General features: G+C 46.5%; 2 long non-coding RNA genes across 6 annotated transcripts; both read left to right on the top strand.

Annotated features, from left to right (window-relative positions):
* Positions 1 to 1,062: 1,062 nt before the first annotated feature.
* On the top strand, positions 1,063 to 4,502 carry LOC147346402 (uncharacterized). Its single transcript, XR_015154163.1, has 3 exons — positions 1,063 to 1,201; positions 3,261 to 3,342; positions 4,307 to 4,502. It is a non-coding gene; the product is annotated as an uncharacterized LOC147346402 (long non-coding RNA).
* Positions 4,503 to 4,933: 431 nt separating this feature from the next.
* On the top strand, positions 4,934 to 13,573 carry LOC147346401 (uncharacterized). Of its 5 annotated transcripts, none has more exons than XR_015154156.1 (5): positions 4,934 to 5,068; positions 5,936 to 6,048; positions 7,137 to 7,184; positions 10,535 to 10,588; positions 13,387 to 13,573. It is a non-coding gene; the product is annotated as an uncharacterized LOC147346401 (long non-coding RNA). The 5 variants fall into 5 exon arrangements; XR_015154157.1 differs by having other exon boundaries at positions 4,998 to 5,136; XR_015154154.1 differs by lacking the exon at positions 4,934 to 5,068 and adding an exon at positions 7,661 to 7,774 and having other exon boundaries at positions 5,736 to 6,048.
* The last annotated feature ends 2,328 nt before the right edge of the window (positions 13,574 to 15,901 follow it).

Genomic DNA, 15,901 nt, shown 5'->3' with positions numbered 1-15,901 from the left:
CCTGTACAGATTGTCCCGCGGGCTGCTGATAGCAGCATTAGAGACCTGGCCGAGGTTGTGTTAGAGGTCATATTATGCATGAAAACACAGCTAAGCTAATGCCACGCAGCAAGGCCGCGGGGGAGCCGACAGCTCCCAGGAGAAAGGCTTTTTGTTTTCAGGCTTATGGGGCTCCTGTGGGGTTATTTCCAGGGTGTCTGTCTTTACTCTCGTCTCCTTCCAATTCTGCCCCCAAAGCCGCCAGGCGAGAACGAGAGTGGAGGGCTGTAAACCTAAGATGACCAATTTAGAGTAAAAAATAAAACGCTGAGCCTGCAGGAAGGGGCGAGCATCCTTCTTCCATCCCACGTGGAAACATTTTGGTGACTTCCGCTGTAAAAACTACCTGGGAGTATACTATACCCACACGTGTTTGTGGTCCAGGTTCCGTGCCTTTAACATCCAGGATGCTCGTTTAGCAGTTGTTTTGACTTTTGCAAAATCTGAGTTGTGCAAACCTGTCTGGGTGGGGCAGTTGCATAAGCTAGGATGTTACAGTTCAGCTTCTGGGTGGTTGACTGGGATTGAATGCATCCATGTATCGGTGACTGAACCCAGAACTGGGAGGGTAGGGAAAAATCCTACATAAACACATGCACACACGTGTCTGTTTGCTTGCTTAGCTATTTAACATCTTCTGTCTTAGCCTGAATTTCTTGAAAGAGGAGCCTAAAAGGGGCTTGCTTGCCTGCTAGTCATTACTTGGGAGCGTCCCCAGTACTGTGGAGCAAATGTGAGACAGAGCAAGGGGACAGAGTGAGGAACGTCAGAACAAAGATGCGTGACCCAGCCAGCCATGCTTCAAGCATCTGGTGCTCCTTCCTGCTGGAACCTTCTGAGAAGCCCCCTGTGACCCTCTTAGAACTGGCTGCCCAAGCAGCCAGGAAGGATGGACTTCTCCCAGAGTCCAGCTGCCACTGCCCAGGGGGCCGCACTGCCCCCAGCCCACTCTGGGTGCCTGGTGAGCGTCGAGTAGCCCCATCGGGGAGCCCCAGAGCTGGAAACAGGAGCTTAGGGGAGAAGGCTGTGGATGAGGCTTCCCTGAGCCGTGTCCATGGGGAGCTGGGCCGAGTGGAGTGGACCTGATCCCCATCGTGATGACTGGAGCACGGGGAGGCCAGGAGGAACCCTGCTGAAGAGCAGAGCGTTGTGGGAAAGCAGGGTGAGAGGCTGTGGGCTCAGGGCAGTGGGAGCAGTGGGATGGGGAGGCCAGGAGGAATCCTGCTGAAGAGCAGAGCGTTGTGGGAAAGCAGGGTGAGAGGCTGTGGGCTCAGGGCAGTGGGAGCAGTGGGACGGGGAGGCCAGGAGGAATCCTGCTGAAGAGCAGAGCGTTGTGGGAAAGCAGGGTGAGAGGCTGTGGGCTCAGGGCAGTGGGAGCAGTGGGACGGGGAGGCCAGGAGGAATCCTGCTGAAGAGCAGAGCGTTGTGGGAAAGCAGGGTGAGAGGCTTGTGCTCAGGGCAGTGGGAGCAGTGGGACGGGGAGGCCAGGAGGAATCCTGCTGAAGAGCAGAGCATTGTGGGAAAGCAGGGTGAGAGGCTGTGGGCTCAGGGCAGTGGGAGCAGTGGGACGGGGAGGCCAGGAGGAATCCTGCTGAAGAGCAGAGCATTGTGGGAAAGCAGGGTGAGAGGCTGTGCGCTCAGGGCAGTGGGAGCAGTGGGAGCCCTGGTGCAGCTCTGCTCTTCCTCCTTCAGCCTCAGAAATGAGGGTGCTCTCTTCCTCTGCGTATATGGAGGGCGTCTCTCCCATGAGAGTCTCATGAGCTTCTTCAGGGGACACAGGGGAGGTCAGCGTGTCCTTCTTGTACTGCTGAACATTGGGCCTTGGCTTTCTATCCAGCAGGAATTCTTTTCTATTGGGTCAGGGTTATGGACACGCAAAGATTCCCTTCAGTGGGAATCTCCTCCTCCTCATCTCCTTCCCAAAGACTGAGCAAGTCGGAGAAGCTGGTCCCTAGAAGTTAGGGAGAGCGGTATAGCATCCAGAAATGGAACTGGAGGCAATTAGGAACACTTTCCTAATTGAAAAACTTCATTGAGCAGCTTCGTCGCATTTCTTGCTACTTGGGGCTCACCATGAAATGTGGAAGCTGCGGTGTTCATTTGCAGCAGGAAAGAAACAGATGAATCCTCCAAGTACATTTTTGCCTAAAATTGCAGCAGCTACAGAAAGCAAGTAACATAGGAGACAAAATAATTGAAATCAGTAAAATGTAAGAAAATCAAGAGATGGGGCTCAAAGCAGAGAGCAGCTCCTTTTAAGGGCGAATTCTGGAGCTATATGCTTTTTCCCCCTCCCGGCCACAGGCAGGCCACTACCCTGCAGACATCAATAGACATGGTGTGCTGGTTTGCATTTCCAGGGATTCTGAATGAGAAAATCCTTATTTGTCAAAATGTAATGGCTTTCTCATGACACAGACTGAGAGAGAATAACTGCAAAATGCATGTCTCACAGAGGACTTGTATTCAGAATATTATTATAAAGCATTTTAAAAACTCCCTTATAAGAAGATAAACAACTTGATTAAAAAATGGGCAGAACATCTAAATAAAAACTTCACCATAGAAGAAGTACAGGTGGCAAATAGATACACACAAAGATGTTCAATACCATTAATTATTAAGGAAATGCAAATTAAAACTACATTGGGCTAACACTGCACGCCCACTAGAAGAGCTAAAACTGGAAAAGTTGGCAATGTGTCGATGTGGAGCTAGCGGAACCCTCACATGCCATCCGTGGGAATGGAAAATGGTGGCCGCTTTGGGAAAGTTTGAAAGTGTCTTCTAAAGTTAAACATATACTCACTATATGACCCAGTAAGCCCACTTTTTATTGTTATTTGTAACAACCCCAAATGGGAAACAAGCCAAACGTCCATCAACTGGTGAATGGCTAACTGCTTTGTGGCAAATGTACTGGGCCATCACTCAGCAGTGACAGGCATCGATTCACACACAGGATAACGTGGGTGCGTCTCATGAGTGACGCCAAGTGACAGAAGCCAGACACAAAAGTCCAAGTGTTGTGAGATCCTGTTGTTGTTGTTATTGTTCGGTTGCTCTGTTGTGTCCGACTCTGTGTGATCCCATGGACTGTAGCCCGCCAGGCTCTTCTGTCCATGGGATATGCCAGGCAAGAATACTGGAGTGGGTTGCCATTTCCTTCTCCGGGGAATCTTCCCAACCCAGGGATCCAACCCATGTTTCTTGCTCTGCAGGCAGATCCTGTACAGCTGAGCCACCAGGGAAGACCTTGCATGATCCTATTTATGTGAGATTCTAGAAAAGACAAACCCGATGGTAAGAGAACAGATTGGTGAATGCCAGGGGCTTCAGGAGGCAAAGGGGATTGACTGTCAGGGACACGAGGGGACTCTGGGGGGTGGAAATGTTCCATGTGCTGATTGTGGTAATGGTGGGCGACTGTGATCAGGTGTGAACACTCAACAAACAGCACAATTAAATGATGAATTTTATTGTGTATAAATTATGCTTTAATAAAGCTGATTAAAATGTTGTAGCTTTCTGAACAAAGATACTTGACAACTTTTGGATAGGACATCAAAGGAGAGACACTTGTCATCCTCTGGGGACCCTCAACCTGGCAGAGGGTGGACACTGTCTGCTCCCAAGCACAAGAATCATAAGCTGAGGCTTGGCACTCGGAAACTTCCACACCTTGGAAGTGAGCACGGACCTGGGTCAAGGAGAAAAGGGCACCGGAGGCAGGGCCTCCCTGGTGAATTCTTGGTCATAAAGATAAATTCCAAAGGATGTGTAAAGGATATATCCTCAAAAGGGTATAAGCCTGAACTAAATTAAAGATTTTCTTTTTCTTATAATAGGAAAACCAGGCAGCTCACTGGCTATAAGTGGTAAGGAATAAGATAAAGAAAAAATTTTCAAAGTAAAGGAATGTTGAAATAAAGGTGCAAAGAGAGGCAATTGGCTTTTCCACAAGGAGGAGGGTCACTCGCTCACCAGGCAGGATTCCTCTGTATGTGAGAGCCGCTTTGGTTACCCACACATGTCATAGCTGCCGAATATTTCCCATAGGTTCAGCTTTCAGATCTCGGAGGAAGGGTATGCTATAGACAGTATCTAGTTTTCTGTTGAAACACACATTTTTCCTTCCCGGGGTTTCTGGAAAGGCTTCCTGGAACCACAGGGAAAGGTAGCTGCCTTTTGGTTGTGGATTTTTGTTGCTGCCTTTCTATTTCTCAGGCTCTGTCTCTGCTGCAGTCAGATGCCTTTTCCCCTGCAGAACTCACTGCTAAAGAACACTTCAATGGAATAGAGATTTATTTTTCTGAATGCCTTGGATAACTTTGCTGCCCTGAGGATCAGGCGGCCTCTGGGTCCCAATCATATAATCGTCTTCATGCTGCCGCTGCCGAATGGTGTCACCTTTGTGAGAATGAAGAGGGAAGAGCCCGCTCAATGCACAGCACGTGATCAAGGTCAAGTTCCCACCTTTTAATTTTTTTAAAGATTTTTTAAAGGTTTTAAAAATAATATACATTTCTTGAAAGTTAACATGTGCATGATAGGAAAGCGAAGAACACAAGAAGCAAAAGGCATGCGTAATCACAGGCAGTTCACTGTTGGGTGCGTCCCTCGGGCCTCGTTGGTGTGTGTGAGACCAGCCTGTGTGTGGCGTACGGTGTAGTCAGGGCCACTGCGTGCATGTCTGGAGGGCAAGCTGAAATCTTTATTTGAAGTGTGCGGCCTTTCCAGAAGTGTAAAAGTACGCAACCTATTTTGAAAATAGAGAGTTAAGGGAAACAGCTTTTAAGTATTTTTTTTCTGTTAATTCATAGGAATAGTTGCATTTGGGGAGTGGAGTTGTCTCAGATATTTTTGATGTGGGCTGTTTTTAAAATCTGTGTTGAGTCTGCTTCTGTTTTATGTTTTGGTTTTTTGGCCACAAGTCGTGTAGGATCTTAGCTCCTCAACCAGGGATCAAACCAGCAACCCTGCCCTGGAAGGTGAAGTTGTAACCACCGGACTGCCAGGGAAATCCCACGTTCGTACACCTTACAGTCATCCTCTCCTCCTCTGCCCCAGTCTCCAGGCTCCGAAGACTGGCAGTGGGTGGGAAATCACACTAACAGGCATAGTTTCATGGCTTTGGAACATAAAAGCTCACTCGCAAAACTGTATCTGCTTGGATCAACTTCTATAACAAATCTTTCTCCCCACACTAACAGTATATCTGTACTAAGAACGTCGAAATCAACTTCCTACACTACTTTAAGAATTATGTGGAAACTCCAATAACCAAATATCTGAATAGAGGATGAATGGTTTTCAAGTTAAATTTGTGGTGTTGTCAGTGTGATTACGTGCAGGAAAATTAATCAGATATCCTTGGGATTAAATCTTTGCTCTACCAGTTCCTGTGTGACCTTTAGCAATTTACCTAACCTCCTTGAGACTTGGTTTTCTCTGTACAATGGGAATAACATCAGCTTTACAAGGCTTTTATGGGGATTAAATGCAAATGCCTATAAAGCACTAAGGCTAGTCCCTGGAATATGGGGAGGCGGCACTGAAATAATCAACCGTAAGTTTCGTGTACAAGGTGTGAGGGTTGGGGAGGGGCAGGATTCTCTCTTTTGTTTACTCTGTCAGCACAGTGACTGCATAATTTTTATGCTAAGCTTTAAATACGTACAGAATGAAAGCCAATGAACCTAGTTACCGCAATCTTATAAGTCTATTTACGTAATGAACTTTACGTAATCACTGGGTCTAGTAGCTTGAACTTTAAACTCCTGCCTAAACACAGCCTTCTGTGGGAACTTCTTGTTTTTCTTATAGTCTTTAGAACCATGGCCTTTTGACACTCCTCCATATTTACTTTTTTATTCTGCTCATGTATTCAATAAAGATCCATTCAGCACCTCTCTGTGTCGAGTACGGGGCTAGGCAGTAGTGGACAGATGGACAAACCTGCGCTCAAGCTGCTCACCATCTGGTGGGAGAAGAACGTCAGGACAAACGGTGAGTGCAGCTCAGGGTGAGTGTTCCATAGGACGCCCGAAGGCTCCCAAGGCTGCTGCTGATAAAACAAGTCAGACGCAGAAAGACAACTGCCATATGATCTCAGTTATATGTGAAATATAAGAAAGTCAAGTTCTTAGAAACAGGGGCCTGGGAGGTGGAGGAAATGGGGAGATGTTGGTCAAAGAGTACAACTTCAAGTTATGAGTAGACTCTGGGGATCTAGTGCATGGCATGGTGACTGCAGTTAATAATGCAATAGTATATTCCTGAAAGTTGCTAAGAGAGTAGATCTTAAATGTTCTCTCACCACAAAAAAGAAAAGAAAAGAAATGGTAATTGGGTGATGTGACTGGGTGTTAGCTAACTTTATGGTGGTAATCATTTTGCAATGGCTAGGTGAATCAAATCAACATGTTGTAAATCTTAAAAGCACATAATGTTATATGTCAATTATATCTCAATAAAGCTGGAAAAGAAAAAAGAAAAAAAGGCTACTACCTCATCCTGGGAGTAGGTCAAAGGAAAGGCTTCTAGGAGGAGGTAACACTTAAGCTGTCTTGAAAGATGGTAGTCATTAGCCAGGACAAACTGGTCATGGGTGTTCTAGGCAGAAGACAGTGGAAAACATGAAGATGTGGACAGTAGCTCTTTGGTTAGAACGCAGGTGTGCACTGGGTTGAGATACGAGATCAGATCTATAGTAAGGGTCAAGTCATGAAGGACTTGATTGTCTTTGAACTCTGTACTGAATGCAGAGGCGAGTCCCTGAGTGATTTAAAGCCTGTAGTGACATAAATCAATGTGCACTTTGCAATTAAAATTCTTGTGGCAATACAAACCAGAAGAGGCGAGACCGTGTGGGGGACAAGTGGAAGAGAGGAGTCAGCAGAAAAGCAGGATGGAGGGCCAGAGGCAGAAGGCAGCACGGTAGTGTGCAAGCTAACCGGGAAAACGTTTTCAAAGCAAGGCATCCGGGCGATTATACAAAGGTGAAAAACAGCAAGACTTGGAGAAAACCAGCTGTCCTGTTTCTGATGACTAAGTTGTGATAGTGTTTTTTTTTTTTTTTTTTTTTTTAACACCAGGAAGTTCCGCGCAGGACCGGAAGTAGCTCTTGCGGAGTCCCGGGACTGGTGAGTCTTTGTGATAGTGTTATCACAGGGATTTTAGTGCGGTGATGAGGAATGGCAATCCTGTGGTCTAGGAGTGGGTGGGGGTGAGGAGGTGGATGGGAAGCACTGATCACCGCTTCCAGATGCTTGACCATGAAGACAAGAGAGTGAAAGGATGAGAACTGAGAAAGGACGCCGTGGGGGCCACAGGAGGGGGGCTGGACGCCATGGGGGCTGTCACTACTGGGGGCAAAAATCCAAGGACGCATGACCGTAAAGGGCAGAGAGCCATATGGAAGCCTCAACAAATCAGTGAGAGAAAGAGGGCGTGCGCTGACCATGGCAATGTTTCGAGCCTGGATGTGCAGTTAGTGTCTGACAGAGAGCAATACGGAATTCTCTGTTACAGGAATCCAGGGGGATGCTTAACTCCAGAGGCAAACCTGGTGGATCTGGAGGAACGGAGTCTTGAGGGCATGTTTTCCTTCTGTCTTTAGCTTTAAGTGAAGGAGCACAGGGCTAAGCGACACAGGACCCTTATTCTGAAAGATGGCTTTCCACCTGCTTCATTTAAGAACCAGCCTTGCTCAACACCAGGTCTGCCTGGGAGGGTAAGGTGCCCCTCGGCTCTGACATGTGATGCAACGTTTCCTCTTTTCCCAGCACTGTTTGCAGCACAATGAGTGCTTTTTCCTCTCCTGGGTGGGAGTCCCAAGACCAAGCCAAGGCACCACAGGCAGGCAGGTACCCAGAGGCATTCAGATTTGACTTTGCTTTTGGTGTAACAAAATCCTTGAATGCTGAGTATTTGTTGAAAACATTTTTCGGTTATTATGGAAATCAGAGCTGGGTTTGAGTTTCGGGGTGAGAAATTATCAATGATTACTGGTATTCTGGTTTTGTTTCTATAGCAATCAGAAACATTGAACATCGTCCATTGTTGCCAAGAATATGGCTGGTAATTCCACACTGTTGAAGTTTACTGTCTAATATTGCCATCTACCCAGGTTTCTGGTGTCACTCAAGGTGTGCTGACCAGTAATGTGGGTGATAATGTGACCTTCGCAATGTACATGTATCATTACATACATTACGTTGGGTAAGGGGTAAACATTTAATTTAAAAATATCCTTCTCCTGAATAGGAGTGGTTAAGGATCTGCCTGCCCATGAGGGGGACACAGGTTCAGTCCCTGGTCTGGGAAGATTCCCCATACTGAGGAGCAGCTAAGCCCTTGGGCCACAGCTACTGAGCCTGCGCCTAGAGCTGGCGCTCTGCACACGGGCATAGCCCCTGCTGCTAGCGAAAGCCCATGCAAAGAACGAGGACCTGGTGCAACCAAAGATAATCCATGAATAAAAAATTTAAAGAAAAGCATAAACATATGCTGCTACTGCTACCTTAAACCTTTACTCAAGTTAAATCTCATTTGATCAGTCACGAAGAAGCATCAGAAGCCTCTGACAGTCTTGCTGGAGATGACAACGGGCCGCTCATTTTCAGAGATATGCTGCCTCCTTTGCAACCTGCCCTCATGCACAGTGCTTCTGGCTTTCCATCATGCCTCACGGCTGCAGAACCAAAAGAATGGATTTTAGGGTTTAGCGCTGGGGCCACTCTGCTGAGGGTGACAGCTACCTTGGAAAGATAAAGAACATGTGAGCAGAAATAGGGTCCAGGGGAACAGTGTCTAGGATCCCTCTGTGAATCTCTGGTGTAAGTGACTCTTTAGGGAATTATTATTAAATGAACATCAGGTAAGCCTCTTGATGAAAGTGAAAGAGGAGAGTGAAAATGTTGGCTTAAAGCTCAACATTCAGAAAACTAAGATCATGGCATCCAGCCCCATCACTTCATGGCAAATAGATGGGGAAATAGTGGAAACAGTGGCAGACTTTATATTGGGGGCTCCAAAATCACTGCAGATAGTGACTGCAGCCATGAAATTAAAAGCAAGGATTGATGGTGTTTACTCCTTGGAAGGAAAGTTATGACCAACCTAGATAGCATATTAAAAAGCAGAGACATTACTTTGCCAACAAAGGTCCATCTAGTCAAGGCTATGGTTTTTCCAGTAGTCATGTATGGATGTGAGAGTTGGACTATAAAGAAAGCTGAGCACCGAAGAATTGATGCTTTTGAACTGTGGTGTTGGAGAAGACTCTTGAGAGTCCCTTGGACTGCAAGGAGATCCAACCAGTCCATCCTAAAGGAGATCAATCCTGGGTGTTCACTGGAAGGACTGATGTTGAAGCTGAAACTCCAATACTTTGGCCACCTGATGTGAAGAGCTGACTCATTGGAAAAGACCCTGATGCTGGGAGGGACTGGGGGCAGGAGGAGAAGGGGACGACAGAGGATGAGATGGCTGGATGGCATCACCGACTCAATGGACATGAGTCTGAGTAAACTCTGGGCGTTGGTGATGGACAGGGAGGCCTGGCGTGCTGCGGTCCATGGGGTCTCAAACAGTTGGATACGACTGAGTGACTGAACTGAACTGAACTGAACATCAGGTGAAAGTCTATAGAGGTCTCTCTAATCCATTCCTGTAGAAGTCTTCAGAAGATGGAGGGTCGGGTGGCTTCAGGGGAGTAAGAAATGGCCTCTCCACATCCATGGATGAAACACCAGTGTGGGTTTTGAAGAGCAGGGGCTGGGGAGGTGGACAGCTCTCCGCCGTCAGTCCCGGTGGAGGCGCCGAGGTAAGGTCTCCCCACAGCGGCTCAGCCCCTGCCGCTGGCATCGGCCACTTCACTGCCACTTGGTGCCTCTACTTTCAAGCTGTTACTTAACTCTCCTGTTTAAAAAGAAAATAGCCAAAAACCGGGAAAAAAAAAAAAAACTGAAAAGACTTGCATTTGATCCTGTTTTCTCCTTCTGCCACTGTCTGGTCTCTCCACCCTCATTCTTACTGACAGTCTTTATTTTGGGTCTTTGCTCTCTGTTACCTTCGTGACCAGTGGCAATCGATTTCTCTCGCCCACTCCAACTCACTGCCCCAGTGGAGCTTGGTAGATGCCCTCTTCATTGAAAAGTCTCCCACGACTTTTCCTCCAGGCTTTCTTTTTCCCTTTTTTTTTTTTTTTTAACTCTCCTATTTACCTTTTTGTTTTGAAATTTCCAACCCATAGAGAAGTTTAAAGAATAATACTATGAATACCCACATATACTTCATTTTGCTTCACCAAATTGCTAACATTTTGCCATGCTGGCTCTTCTGTTGTGTTTATCAGGACATTTCATCCAAATATTTCAGCCTGAATACTTAAACATATACTGCCTAATTTTTTTTTTAAGTCACTCATTACAATACACTATTGTTGTTGCTGCCAGGCTAAGTCATGTCTGATTCTTTTGTGACCCCATAGACTGCAGACCACCAGGCTCCTTTGTCATGGGATTTCCCAGTCAAGAATACCAGAGTGAGTTGCCATTTCCTTCTCTAATAATCCGCTATTATTTGCAAGGGATTTAACATTGTTAATGTCTTTTGAAGTTTTAATGTCTTTAAATCTAGGACCCAAATACATTTCCTGCATCATTCTTTGTTTTGTTTCTTCAAACTCCCTTAATCTAGATTTTAGAAAGTCCCACCCTCTTTTGTGAAATTTGACAATAGTTGACATTTTTGAAGAGTTCAGGCCAATTGTCTTGCAGACTGTGCCTCATTCTGGGCTTGTCTGATTGTTTCCTCATGTTCAGATCCAGATTGAGCATTGTTTTGTTTTGTGTTTTGCAAGAATACCCCCCAAACGGCATTGTGTACTTTCAGTTGCATCATATCAGGAGGTACGTGTCTTTTTGTCCCATTATTTGTTTGGTGACCGTGTTGTCTGCCAAAATTTCTCCATTGTGATAGTACTTTTTCCCGTTTGTAATTAGCAAGTATTCTGAGACCGGGTGACTGTCGTGTTCCCAGCAGCCTTTCATCAGCAGTTTTCGTGTTCAGGGCCTACCCTTGCCTCGACGCACACTGCGCCGGTGGCTGCAGAGCGGCCCTCTGCTGGCTCCTTCTGTCCCCGGCCGGTTTCTTAGGTAAAGGAGCCTCCCCCGCTCCTTTTTTGTTCAGTACCAGTATAGACTGAAGATTTCTTTCCTTTTCTTCTGTTTCATAACCCCTGGCTGTCATTATTCTTGTTGACGCTCAAATCAACACAAATGTGGCCAGTGGGAGCCCCTCTAAGCCAGCGCCCGTGCGTGTCCTTTGACACTGGCCCACTTAGTCTCTCAGCACGCTCCTGCTTTCTGGCCTGAGGTGCTTCAGGCTGCTCTTGCACTTTTCGCTACCTGGGATTAGTCACGTGGACAAGAAGCCCATGTTCGTTTCCTTCCTTGTCATCTCCTAGCTTTCCCTGGAATGCTGGATTTCGTTGGACACAGCCTCCTCCCTGAAGTTCTGGTTTCATAAATATTTCATTAGCTTCAGGCTCTCGCTACTTGTGTAACTGCTCTTTCTGACCCCAGCGTTAGAATCATTCACTTTTTGGGCACAGTGAGATGTATGCTATGTGTCAGGCACTCGGTGTTTGACGTCCAAAGACAAAGAGACCATAGGCCCTACCTGCAACAAGCTCACGTCCTCAGCCTTCTAGCTAGGTAAGCCGGTCATCGATCACCCAGACAGGACACTGAAAGTGAAAAGCGATACTACAAATAATGATACGGGGACAAGACACGAGAATCTGTACTTTCCAAGGCACATCAAGAATTATGTCACTGGCTCCTAGCTGATGCCTTACCTCTAGGTTTCCATTATCAAATTCCTTTCTTTAAAAAAAATATTTATTTATATGTATTATTTGGCTGCACAGAGTCTTAGTTCGGACGGTATGTGGGATCTAGTTCCCTGACCAGGAATTGAACCTGGGCCCCTTGCATTGGGAACTTGGAGTCTTAACCACTGGACCACCCGGGAAGTCCCAAACTCTCGTTCTTAAACATGGCTTCCAGTATGTAATCCATATGCCTCCAAATCCTGCTGCTCGGTGTTTTTAGGAAGTCAAATCAAGCCTCTTATGAGGCTTCTGAGGCGTTTTTAAATCCGACCCTGCGTCATCACGTCTCACTCCGCACTCGGTCTGACATGCGCCCTGCCTGGCTGCGAGGCTCCGAGAGCAGGGCGCCTTCCGAGTGCCCGGCACGCTCCGAGTCCCCTGGCCTCGCACCGAGCCTCAGCTTCAGAGTCAGCGGCGGGCGCTCAGATCCCCGGCACGAGCAGGGAGGACGGGGAAAGCACCCGCTGGAGCCCTGTACTGGCCGCCGCTCGCCGGCTTCGTGAGCAGACCCGCTCCTAAGCTCTCCAGGGGCAGTTTCCTCTTAGTTTGTCAAACGGGCTGACGGGCCGAGATGATCCGTTCCAGCCCAGCGAGTTACGACTGGTCCTCCCATGCCTTTCCTCTGTGACCTGGAGAAGAACTGTCCAGAACACTGGCCACGAGAATCAATGCCAGGGCACTGCCAGTGGGCAAAATATCACGGTCCCCTCGCCTCTTCCCCAGCTAGAATCGCTCCTTCCTCTTTGGACTCTCAGCCAGCTTTTATTATTCTTCTTATTTTTGTCCGTGCCTTGTGGCTTGAGGGATCTTAGTTCTCCGACCAGGGATCGAACCTGTGCCCCCTGAGTGGATGGAAGCATAGCGTCTTCACCACTGAACCGCCAGGGAGTCCTTTCAGCCAGCCTTCTAGAACACTCTTTCCAGATGTGGCCTGAACTGCATACCCTGGCCAGGCCTGAGGACAAGGAGTTCGTTCAGTCTCCAAGACTAAGGGCTTTCCTTGCGGGGGCTCTGGACTTCCTATTCAGCGCTCCAACTAGCGCATTGCTTTATTGTTTCCTTTGTCTTCCGGTGCTCACTCATAGACTCCTCCTGGACTCTGAACCGAGGACTTAATTCGGCCTTTGCTCCCTCCCGACCCGCCGAGCCAGCCCGGACCCCCGTTTCTGCCCTGGGGTGCTGCTTTCAGCCGCTCACCTCTGCCCGCGTGACAGCCCCGGGGTCTGGGTGACTTACTCCTGTGTTTCTCCCTCAGCCTGGGTTGTCAGCCTTTCCTTAGTTCTTAGATCCCAAATGCTCACTCATTGTACATAATAGCCTAACAACAAAAATCGTGGGATTCCTAAAAGTAATGACTTCAGAAACTAAGATGTTGCAGATTGTCTGGGAAGTATATAAGGCTCTGCTCTTCATTGGCCTGCTCTGTTCCTGCGTTTTCTCTGCAGAATCAAGGTCAGGCATTAACAAGGTCGGAGGGCACGTGCTGCGGTCCAGAGCAGTCAACTCTCTTCTCACAAACGTCGCAGCACTACGTTGGTTCCACACCTCCTCCTCGGCTCCCTCTGTGCTGCATTTTCCCCCTGTGCTTTTTTTCCCCTCAGTCAATTAAATAATTTGGCTGCATTGTCTCAATTGTGGCACACGGGATCTGTTTTTTCTCTCTTTTTTTAAATTATGAGAGTATGATAACACATTTACGGAAGGCTTGGAAAGTCCAGAACTAAGTTACGTATAGTTCCGCTATTTGGTTCAGTTCAGTTGCTCAGTCGTGTCTGACTCTTTCTGAACCACGGACTGCAGCACGCTAGGCCTCCCTGTCCATCCCCAACTCCCAGAGCCTGCTCAAACTCATGTCCATCGAGTAGGTGATGCCATTCAACCATCTCATCCTCTGTCACCCCCTTCTCCTCCCGCCTTCCATCTTGCCCAGCATCAGGGTCTTTTCTAATGACTCATTTCTTTGAATCAGGTGGCCAAAGCATTAGAGTTTCAGCTTAGCATCAGTCCTTCCAATGAATATTCGGGACTGATTTTCTTTAGCATTGACTGGTTTGATCTCCTTGCGATCTAAGGGACTCTTAAGAGTCTTCCAATACCACATTTCAAAAGCATCAATTCTTCAGTGCTCAGCCTTCTTCACAGTCTAACTCTCACATCCATACATGACTACTGGAAAAACCATAGCTTTGACTAGACAGACATCTGTTGGCAAAGTAATATCTCTGCTTTTTAATATGCTGTCTAGGTTGGTCATAGCTTTTCTTCCAAGGACCAAGTGTCTTTTAATTTCATGGCTTCAGTGATTTTGGAGAGCAAAAAAATAAAGTCTCTCACTGTTTCCATTGTTTCCCCATCTATTTGCCATGAAGCGATGGGACTGGATGCCATGATCTTAGTTTTCTGAATGTTGAGTTTTAAGCCAACTTTTTCACTCTCCTCTTTCATTTTCATCAAGAGGCTCTTTAGTTCTCCTTCACTTTCTGCCATAAGGGTGGTGTCATCTGCATATCTGGGGTTATTGATATTTCTCCAGCAATCTTGATTCCAGCTTGTGCTTTGTCCAGCCTAGCATTTTGCACGATGCACTCTGCATAGAAGTTAAATAAGCAGGGTAATAGTATACAGTCTTGATGTACTCCTTTCCCAGTTTGTAACCAGTCTGTTGTTCCATGTCCAGTTCTAACTGTTGCTTCCTGACCTGCATACAGATTTCTCAGGAGGCAGGTCAGGCGGTCTGGTGTTCCCATCTTTTGAAGAATTTTCCACAGTCTGTTGTGATCCACACAGTTAAAGGCTTTGGCTTAGTCAATAAAGCAGTAGATGTTTTTCTGGAGCTCAAATGCTTTTTCAATGATCCAGTGGATGTTGGCAATGTGATCTCTGATTCCTCTGCCTTTTCTAAATCCAGCTTGAACATCTTGAAATTCTTGGTTCACCTACTATTGAAGCCTGGCTTGGAGAATTTTGAGCCTTACTTTGCTAGCTAGTGAGATGAGTGCAATTGTGTTGTAGTTTGAGCATTCTTTGGCATTGCCTTTCTTTGGGATTGGAATGAAAACTAACCTTTTCCAGTCCTGTGGCCACTGCTGAGTTTTTCAAAGTTGCTGGCATATTGAGTGCAACACTTTCACAGCATCATCTTTTAGGATTTGAAAGAGTGCAACTGAAATTCCATCCACTAGCTTTGTTCGTAGTGATGCTTCCTAAGGCCCACTCGACTTCACATTCCAGGATGTCTGGCTCTAGGTGAGTGATCACACCATAATGATTATCGTGGTCGTGAAGATCTTTTTTGTATCATTTTTCTGTGTATTCTTGCCACTTCTTCTTAATATCTTCTGCTTCTGTTAGGTCCATACCACTTCTGTCCTTTATTGAGCCCATCTTTGCATGGAATTTTCCCTTGGTATCTCTAATTTTCTTGAAGAGATGTCTAGTCTTTCCCACTCTATTGTTTTCCTCTATTTCTTTGCATTGCTCACTGAGGAAGGCTTTCTTATCTCTCCTTGCTATTCTTTGGAACTCTGCATTCAAATGGGTATATCTTTCCTTTTCTCCTTTGCCTTTTGCATCTTTTCTTTTCTCAACAACTTGTAAGTCCTCTTCAGACAACCGTTTTGCCTTCTTGCAATTCCTTTTCTTGGGGATGGTCTTGATCACTGCCTCCTGTACAATGTCACAAATCTCTGTCCATAGTTTTTCAGGCACTCTGTCTTTCATATCTAATCCCTTGAATCTATTTCTCACTTCCATTGTATAATTTTAAGGGATTTGATTTAGGTAATACCTGAATGGTCTAGTGGTTTCCCCTACTTTCTTCAATTTAAGTCTGAATTTGGCAATAAGGAGTTCATGATCTGAGCCACAGTCAGCTCCCAGTCTTGTTTTTGCTGACTGTATCGAGCTTCTCCATCTTTGGCTGAAAAGAATGTAATCAATCTGATTTCAGTATTGACCATC

Source organism: Bos grunniens, chromosome 24 (assembly GCF_055505025.1).
Source record: "Bos grunniens cultivar Pamir isolate PY7600 chromosome 24, Bosgru_T2T1.0, whole genome shotgun sequence".
In the NCBI taxonomy this organism is placed as follows: domain Eukaryota; kingdom Metazoa; phylum Chordata; class Mammalia; order Artiodactyla; family Bovidae; genus Bos; species Bos grunniens.
Note: the sequence above shows the minus strand (reverse complement) of the source record. Positions and strands in the feature narration are given on the sequence as shown.